The 10352-nt window shown below is 29.9% G+C and overlaps 1 long non-coding RNA gene across 2 annotated transcripts in view; it reads left to right on the forward strand.

Annotated features, from left to right (window-relative positions):
- LOC106474366 overlaps positions 1 to 6217 on the forward strand; it is an 8215-nt gene extending 1998 nt beyond the window's left edge. For both annotated transcript variants that reach the window (XR_002608909.1, XR_001291743.2), the window contains exons 2-4: positions 777 to 897; positions 3524 to 3739; positions 4523 to 6217. This is a non-coding gene — a long non-coding RNA (uncharacterized LOC106474366). The remainder of the gene's footprint in view (positions 1 to 776; positions 898 to 3523; positions 3740 to 4522) is intronic.
- The last annotated feature ends 4135 nt before the right edge of the window (positions 6218 to 10352 follow it).

A 10352-nucleotide genomic window follows, 5' to 3' on the forward strand; every position in this document is an offset into this window, starting at 1 on the left:
GTAGTATATATATATATATATATATATATATATATATATAAACATATTTGAAAGTGACTAAAAGTTCTTAGTCTTGTAATCTTGTAACATTATAGTATATTCTAAAATGCAAAACTAGGTTATGTAATGAGTTGATGTATTTCAATAAAATATTCCATATACCCCTTTACTTTGTAGATGTTAAATTGAAACTTTCAATCTCAGCTTCTTTTATTTGAGATGCTGGTCTTGGCATTTAATGATATATGTTTTTAAAGGCCAACATTTTCCTCTTATTCTCCCTCTATAAGTATACAGTTAACTTGATTTGATACAAAAGAAATGTTAATGATGGTAGCTTCTTTATCAACTGATATTGCAAAAGACAAAAGTATCAGAATTAGCAAAGAAAGAAAGAAGCATTTTTGCATCTCTGTCTATTATATATATATATATATATATACAATATATGATACTTGAAACTGCAGTGTATGCCTGATTTAGCAATGAGAACTTTGTGACCTATCCAACTACAGGTTATTCAGTTGCCTATTTTTATTGTACAAGTAGAAGCATGTGAGTTATACATATAACATTTTATAATTTATAGTTATGAAATTAAACAGTATTCAAGTATTCTTGATGGGATTTTGTATGCTATTCATAATCATAAATTCTAAAGTGTTTAATTTTAAAAGTGTTTGTGAGAAAATTAAAGAAATTTGTAGTTTTACATATCAAACAGAACAAGAGCAATGGATGATTTTTAGAAGTATATGAATATGAATTTTTTCTAGCTTATTTGGATGCTTGTCGTCTTAACATGGTTCTACGCAGTCAGAGCTGGACTGATTGTGTCTGAAAGATACTTAAAGAAGCATTATCCAAGCTAGTGCCCATTCTTTTCAAGTGTAAGAAGTAAGAAATGTTTCAGTTGACTAAAGAAAATATGAAACTTTTCTATTTGTCAAGTATCAAGCTGTCTTTAAACTGTGCAGAAGGACACAGACAATGTAATCAATCAAGAGAAATTAAATAACTATCATTTCATTTATAAGTGTTGGGTATTATTTTTGTTAAACTATTTTAGTAATATATCTCTATCTTTTGTGTTGTCACAAGATTCAGGAGGAATTCTTTTTCTGCAGAAACTGTATGTACATAAATCTGTTCATCTATTTCAGTATCAAATACAGGGAATCATTTGATAAAAGAACAATTAAGAATTTTGTAACTTGTGTTAGACATAATTTTCATTTACTGATGTGTTAGTTTAGCTCATCAGTATATAGTTTCTATTGAGGTTATAGAATGTGATCTTCATATTGACAACAAACCCACAATAGGTTCTTTTGATGGAATTTTAAACAATATAGTACGTTACAGTTTTGTAGTATGGACTACAGTGATTTTCAGGATTTGTGGTTTGTTATTTGTTAAATAAAATAATAAATTTTAGAGTTTAAGTGTCAATAAAGATTGAAAAGGATTTACATATGCAGAACTGTATGCAAATATATTAAGTAAAATTATTTATCTTATTACTAAAGTTTCTAAAGCTATTTTAACAGTAAATACCTTTCAATGTTTAACCTATGGTTTTCATTTATAAAGTCAACTTTTAATCAGTCTGTAAGACCAACATACAGATATTTCTTGTTAAAAGATCACATTCTGAAAGGGTCGTGCAATGTTTTTTAGAGTTGCCTCCTTAGAATGAAATAAACTAGATCAGTATTATAGTGCACTTGTGTTTCTGTATGGAGAAAACTGTGAGTAAATGGGTTGAATAAAAGCTTGTTTAATTGAAATGTACTCAGACTGTGATTTTAAAAAATTGAAACTGTTTTTGCAAAAACACTGTTTACATATAGTTTGGTATGTTTTAAAGTAAACAACTTTGGTATGTAGTCCATTCTTCCAGTTGATGCAGAGATAAGGTTTATTTTGTTCTATTTGCATTAAGACATTTGAGTGCAGACTAGAGGTTAAAAATCATTAAAATATTATGACCACAAACTTCAGATGAATACTTACTATTTTTATCTATCATTTTGACTTTCACTTTTCCACTTTTATAGCACAAAAATGCACATTCTAACTTGCATGTTCTGCAGTAAATATAAAGTATACTAATGCACTGAGGCCAATTTTGAATGGTATGCTAGTGTCATAACAGCATTAAAGTAACTAATGTGTATATGGTGTAAGATGTTTTACTCTTTTAGTTTTATCAACAGTATATGCATGCAGATTTATTAAAGGCTTTATGTTTTAGTGAACTAGACTTTTCTAAAGAGTTAATTATTAAAGTGCTTCTCTGCTGTTTTAATAATAAATATACCATGAATTATTTTTCAGTAAGCTTGATTAAATGTTGAGGTATCCTGTATGTAAATTTCTTGGGTGATTTATGAATGTGGTTTGCAGTGATTTAAGCCTGACTCAGATCTTTTAAGCTAGCTATCTAAACATTATGAAGCATATAGTAGAGTAGCAGGAGTACTAAACTGATGAATTTATGCAATCCACTTTTAACCACATGTATACAGTTGGGGGGGTCATTCAACATGGTATTATGTATTTGATATCAGAGTCATCAACTATTCATTTTAATCTACGTTATTGATTTAGTGACAGTTTGTGGTAGACAAGGGTAAATACTAAATACAATACACAAGGATAGTGAAAAACATCTGTTGATCTGCATTTCAGTAGTTCTAGAGGTTGTGGTAGACAAGAGTAAATACTAAATACAATACACAAGGATAGTGAAAAACATCTGTTGATCTGCATTTCAGTAGTTCTAGAGGTTATGAAAATCCAATATGCAAATTGTAAAATGGACAAAAGTATCTTTATTGTTCATATGAACATCATTTTATACTTTGACTTGTCAGAGTGTGAGTCAGAATGATATCATCAGTTCACAGACATATCTTGAGTACAAATACTTTTGTAACATATCTGACTTGTACATTTTAGTAAAAGCTTGTTAATTTTCTATAAATAGACTCAGTAAATTTAGAATTATAGTCAATATTCCTTCTCCAATGTGGGGTCGGTCTGTTGGACCAACCCCATGCAAATTTGGTTCGGCTTGATATACTCACAACTGGTTTACATTAGAGATCACATTATGTTACTCTGAATCTGAATTTCAGTTCTACTGACTAGTCTTTAAAAATAAACTTTAGAAATTAATTTAGAGCTACATTTGTGTGGATAAGTAAATATGGTAACAGTAATATTTCAATTCTCTTTTAAATTTTAGCTGTGATATTTAGTTACCTTTGTGTTTTGACCTCATCGATAATTGAAAGAGAACACTGCATATTTTACATATTTTTAATAACTACCTTTACACTTTTATGCAATTTTAATACAGTTAAAGCTTGTATATTATCACTATAATAAATGTTTCTCATACTGGAATTTGTTTAAAATAGAAGCAAGATTGATTGTATAAGTATGTAGAAACAGACACAACATTTTATATTACACTGTGTTTACATATAATATATATCATTCTCTTTTGATTTAGAAGGGGGAGCATTACTTGACTAGTGTATTTGAAACTCGTAACACTGCAAGGACAAAAGTCATCTTTACTACAAGACAAAGTTCAGAAAGTTTCACAATACTGCAGTGACATAGGATAATGAAGTGAAGCATAACTGACTCCTTAAAAAAGCTTTGGACATTACTGCTGAAGTCAAAACACTTTAAAATGAAACACTTCTAGCTGCAAAGAAATCAGGTACAGAAATAAAAAAGTGTCTGTTTATGAAATTATGAATTTGAATAAAATGTAATATATATATAACATGTATATTTTTCTGTTTGTGATCTTAGTTAAACATACAAATATTTTAAAGTTACATTGCAAATGCTTGGCATGATCAAAGGAAGTTACACAAATTAATTTATTAGTTCCAAGATGATATATGGTTTTATTAAAAAATTATATATACAATTTTTTTCTTGGAGGAATCTTTATGTTTTTGATTTTATGGTATAGTTTTACAAAGAAAAAGGTTGTGATTTTTTTATAACACTAATCATGATTACTTAGAAATAACCTTTGAGTTAGAATGCTCTTAATGCTACAACCTCAGAATTTTTCTCAATATCAAATATATCCTTGTATGTCAGCCTGTTGTGAAAGAATTCAGTCAATTTTTTTAAATTTAATGTAAATTTTTATGTGTTATTTGAGCAAGTTTGCAATTTATGTTAAATCTCCAAATTTAAGCAAAAGTTTTTCACGTATCATTTTATAGGTATTGTTCAACCACAACAGTTTAAGATTAAAATAATGTGTTTGATGAAATTATATGATATTTTTCTTTTAGTTAGATTTGAGTACTCAGAAATGGGGAGAAATTATTTGTTGATAAGAAAAATCTTCTATTTTAATTATTTAAAAAACTGAGTTAAACTGGAAATTGTTTCAAGGTTAATATAATATCTGTTATATATATATATATTATAGTTGCAGTTAAAGAAGCTGTATTCTGTTTCTGTTTAAACTGTGTTCCAGGAGGCATGGTAGCATCAATGATGACAGGATCTGATGCCAATGAAAAGTGGATCTTGTCTAAATTCATCACCCACAATACTAGTAAATATGAAATTGATGATGAACAGTAGGGAAGTCTGTGCTTAGTTAGCCAAGAGTTGTACCACGTTCCGTCTTGCAAACTGATTTTGAGGTCAAACCTGAAACTCTTTCTGGAAAGGAGCTCTTATAACATTTTTACTTTACTTGCACAAGATCTATGTTTATCAAGCAATGATACATGAAAATCCTGAAGCTGGGAAAGAAGATTATCAAGTATTTTTTCAGTATATCTCTAACAAAGGATATATTTTGACCTTTGAAGGTTTGGAACACATTACTGAACAAAGGTTCGAACTTTTGATAGTACTAATTTGCATAATTTACTGATGATGTCACAATAACTACTAGCTTATGTTTTACAGAAAAAAATATTTTAAAGGTAATACCAAATTTACTTTAAAAATACATTATATAAAACAGTAATGATATTGTATATTTAAAAAAAAAATTTACATTATATACACACAATTGATACTATGTGTGATACTCATACAGCTATATACGGTAAGCTTGCATTTCAAAAGCATCCTATTGCAGTGAATTAAAAAAACTGCAACTGACTTAAGCAACACACATATTTATTCAACAGTCAATGTTCCAAGCAGGTTAGCAGTCATATTCTTTTTAACATAAAATTCTTGATTAATTGAATATTACAATTATAATTGTTAGCATATATTTTGTGTTTGATACTTATTCTATCATAACATTTTTATGTCATGTTCACTAGTCATTCAGTACATTTTATTGAAAAAACAATGCAGCTGTTAAACATACTCCCCTTTGCTTCACCATAATTTTCTGCTCTGATGCATGGAAAGAGCTGCTATATATATCATTTTGGTGGTATTTGTGTGTTTATTTTTTAATACAACAACTTTTGTTTAAGTACTGGACACTGTAAAAATTTCTATGTGAGTGACATTTAATGGGCAATTACTGTTCAAGTATTGTAAGGCAGTTGCTGTTAACAAGAAAAAATAATCTAACATTGTTTGAATACTACCTACTGAACTTTCAAATGTTTAGACCTATCTTCAAATTCTTGGCTAGTGAATGAACATTTGAATACAGCCCTAAATGTTTGAAGATTCTTCATATATCGAGGGTTACTCATATGAATGTTACGCATTATTATGATACCTCATATAAGGAAAGGTTAAGGAACCTATGGCAATTTCAATATGTACAGATGGAATACTCTTCGAAATAGCTGCTTGAAAATTATTTTTTGTATTCTAATTTACTGTTTTATTTTTACCTGTATGTATATAGAATGATTATAAGAAATTCTTAGAATAGGTGATATGAATTCCATTTTTCTTAGTAGTGTGTAGTTAATGCAGCTTTGTAAATGATATATATTCTTCATATCAGTTGGGTTTCAAAACATGCATTTTCCATTATTTTTAAGCAATAACTTAAAATATCGTTAGAGTTTGTAAGAAGTTTAAAAGGATATTTCAGACTGGATTTTTAACAAAAAGTAATTTAAAAAACAAACAAACATGAATTTACCTATGAAAACTTTGAATTACAAGTGCAGTTTCTTCCAAATAAATATTATGTTAGAGACTAAGCCAGCACTCTCTTACATGTTCTATTCTCTAGTAATATTAGTGGAACTGTACAGTGTACCTAAACATACAGCTAATTCACTGGTACCACTGATTATGAAGAAGTGAAAGGCAATGGGTTAAGTATCTACAATATATGCTGCTGTCCCTTTGATCTATACAACAGCTTAAATTAAGGAAGGAGACAGTAGAGTATGAACCAACCAAAGATGATGTTCTTTCTAACAGAAGTGTTCAATGCTTTCAACTGTGATGAAACACCTTATAAAAAAGTTCTTGCCAATGCAAGAACAAATAAACATGCCAGCATCAATTAGAGATTTGAAAAATTTAACTTGCCTAATTAATGGATATTTGCAAGATATTAAAATAAAGACATGAAAAAAGTACTGATATAAGAAAGTTGAGTAAAAGGTAAAACGTATTGTATTAAGAATTTAATTTTTAAATCATGCGAGTTAGCTCGTACAATTTGGAGATGATGGGGAATACATTTCTTTTTGTTTTTGATGGTCTGACTGGTCAAAGAACAATTTTTAAGAAACTATCCCTCTTACATCTCAGAGTGCTGTCTCTCAACACCAGAGCCCATACTATACAGCTCCATACACTGTGTCTACATCACTGCTGTACTACAGATGCATACAGCTTAAAAATCTCCATATCCTTATTTAGAATTCAGATTTTCCACTTCTGTGTAGTAGTAAAGTTACAAAGTACCTATAATCCCTGCAAAGTATAAATGTGAACTGTATTGTATCTCTAATACTTCTAGTTATATTGTGGCAAATCTTACTATATTCAGACATATTACCTAGATTGAATAGAAATCTACAGTGTATAAAACAGAAACAACTTTATCTCTTGGTAAGGTTCTAGTAACTTTCGTTCTGGTGATTAATTCTTTTAAACATTCTGAAATGGATAATGATTATACCATGCACTGATATTTAAAGAAATAAGCATCCTTATAAGGGATCAGACTTTTTGACAGTTGCTAATATGGAATGCACATACATGTATTCTCAATCAGTCTAATTTTATATTCTTTAAAATATCTAACTGGCACCTGGACTGTGCACTGATAAACTCCACAAATGGAAGGAGAAGAGTCCTCTCACGTGTACATGAATAAATAAAATATCTAATAGATGATATATACACATTTAAGATTGTAATGCATAAACTTTGGGATTTATAATTACCAATGTTGCCTGTGTGTCGTATATATATATATGTATACACACACAGCTTAAACTTTGAGCAGCAACTATTCACATGTTACATTTATTTATGGCTCTCTGGAACAATTGATAAAATGTTTCACATGTTATACAAGGTGAGTGCAGCTCTGTCAGGCACCAGTGAGGTTATCTTTTTCCTTGAAAAGGCAAATCTAAATAATGACAGACAGTACAAATCATCGAACCTTGTATTCCATAAATGTGTACAATTAAGGATTCTGCTGCTTAACATCAGAATCATACAAAGGTGTAATCTAGCATGGGTTTGAGTTCAATTATCCAAACCCATCCCAATGGCATAAATAATAAACTTTCCCCTATCTTCTAGTGAAAGTACCCAAAAATAAAAAGATAGCAACTGCTTTTAAACATTCCAAGTATGTAACTTTTTTGAATAAAATTACAAAAAAAAATTTGTGTTTTTCAGAAACTCCTAAGAGAAACTACATATTATGCCACTTTTTAGCCCCAGTTGGTGTGAATAGCAAATATTAAATTTGATCAAGGTTTTATTATTATTTATTACTAGTAATAAGGCAGTTTTGATTTGATAGGTTTCTTTTAGTAAATCTGTTCCAAGATGTTTGAATGTAATATTTTTTACTATAAAAAAGATAGCTCCAAGCTGTATAGTTTTGTGTGGGGTCAGTCTTTAGCCAAGTATTATTGTCATGACTATTAGCCTATATAACTACCTCAAGTCTTATTGTTAATTAATTATTTTTTCATTAACAGATAGTAATTACGAATTAGTGTACATCCTATGTTTTGTCAGCTTATCTGTAGGAAGCTTCAAGTAAGCCCCATTTATGGTGGTATGGGTTAGCATTTGATCCTGTGTATTCTTATTAGAAAGGAGGGAGTGGTATCCACTCAAATCATGCTATAACAGAAAATATTTCACAATTAATTCTTAATATCTTGTATGACCTAATGAAAATGTCTGAAAAGCAAGAAGAATTATCATTCACCTAATTATGTCTCCTTAGAGATATGTACTGTTTTTCTGTTGTTTCTTCTTCTTCCAAACACTTGTCAATTGACCGCTATTCCTTCATTTTTCAGCAGATTAACTTGAAACTTGGCAGGGTTATATCTTGGTCCAATATTCCCACACACCTTTCTCATTTTTTTATTTATTTAGGCCTTTTTAAGAATTTTATGGGGTCAAAGGTGAAACAACCTAAAAAATTAATATTTTGGGCTCCTGTATGATCATATTTACAGCAATCAAGATGAAAATTGCCACAAATATAAATTTTCATGTGCCCAACACACTGACATACAAAAAAGTTGGATTTGCCCATTTTGAGCTTTTAGGGGGGGGGGGGGGAGCAGAGCTAACAAAAAAGCATATTTTTGGGGGGTTTTTGGTCAACTACTTGGCTGTATTTTGACCAATGTACATGGGATTTGGTACAAAGATAGTTTTCTACACATTGATAAGCAAAAATGTTGGATTTACCCATTTTTAGTAATTATAGGAGAGGTCAAGATTCTACAAAAAGCATAATTTTAGGGTGTTTTGACTATTACTCTGCTGTATTTCTGCAAAGTTACATGGGATTTGGTACAAAGATACTTTTTTTACATGTCCCAAACAGATATATAAACAATTTGGGAATTTTGCCTGCTAAATTTTCAGGGAGGAAAGCACAATTTGTGGTTTTTATGAAGTATTCATGTGTATGTCAACCAACTTACATGGGATTTGGTACAAAGATAACTTCTTGCTAGTCCCAATCAGTGATAAAGACAGTTTTTGATATTTCTGGTGTTAAAACTTGCCCTGTTGGGATTGCGTGGCAGAGACACACATTGCATTTGCCTGTGAATGTTGGTCTCTTTAATTCACTTAGCAGTGTTGCCCAGTGAAAAAAATTATAGTTCCAGATTAGAACTGTTGGTAGTAAGTTTTGTCAATCATATTTTTATCCTTCCAAATTCTGTAAACCTAAAACAAGATAGCATTAATACAACAGACAGAAGAACAACTTCATAACTTTCTTTTGACAGTCTGATTTTGGAATTTAGCTTCAAAGGACATTTTGAGTTCTTGCATCTACCAAAATGACATTCGTGAATAAATACCAAGACACTTAAAGTTACAAGCTCCTTGTCTAAGAATATCAATCTTAAAACAATTACACATTTATTACTTCAGTGTTTATAGACTTGAATATGGGTTCCTAACATAAGTATAATCAGTTGACAAAAACTTAACCTTTAAAATGTTTTCTGAGCCAAGAGATACGCATACAAAGCCACAAAGTATTTGTAGAATATTTTGAATTTTAAACACTTGTAATCTCTTTTTTTCTTCAAAATGTAAGGATAAAAAAAAAAAAAGTTGTTCAGCGTAAGAAAACTGATGTACAGACTAGCTATAATAAAAAGGACAAGCACAAAATTGTCATTTTATTAGTTTGTGTGTCAATGTATAAGTTTACACGTATACATTTTACAAAATGCATAAATAATAGGTGGAAATACACTTGTATTCATAAACCACATTTTATGTCTAAGTGCAAAATGAGGTCAACTGTTGTGAAGCTTGCCTTTAATACAGGATATTCCAGAAGTCTGGATCCATAGGGAAAAATACACAATGTTTTCTTAATTTATTTATTATTCAAATTGCATGCCATTAACAGCCATACATGTATTAATTCTTGGTATATTGTGCCATCAGGTTATTTTCTTTCCTGAAATATGTACAACTTGCATTAGAAATGTGTTTGTTTAAATTTAAGAATACAATGTCTATTTTTCCCTATGGGTCCAGACTTCTGGGACATTATGTATGTTTGATAATATAGTGCAGTCTTTTCACAGTTTATCCATAAGGAAGTACTTTACAAAGTGATGTGGTACCACAAGCCCAATCAGTGTGCTACCAAACTTAAAAAACACAGCTGACACCTAATA

Source organism: Limulus polyphemus, unplaced genomic scaffold, assembly GCF_000517525.1.
Source record: "Limulus polyphemus unplaced genomic scaffold, Limulus_polyphemus-2.1.2 Scaffold138, whole genome shotgun sequence".
NCBI lineage: Eukaryota > Metazoa > Arthropoda > Merostomata > Xiphosura > Limulidae > Limulus > Limulus polyphemus.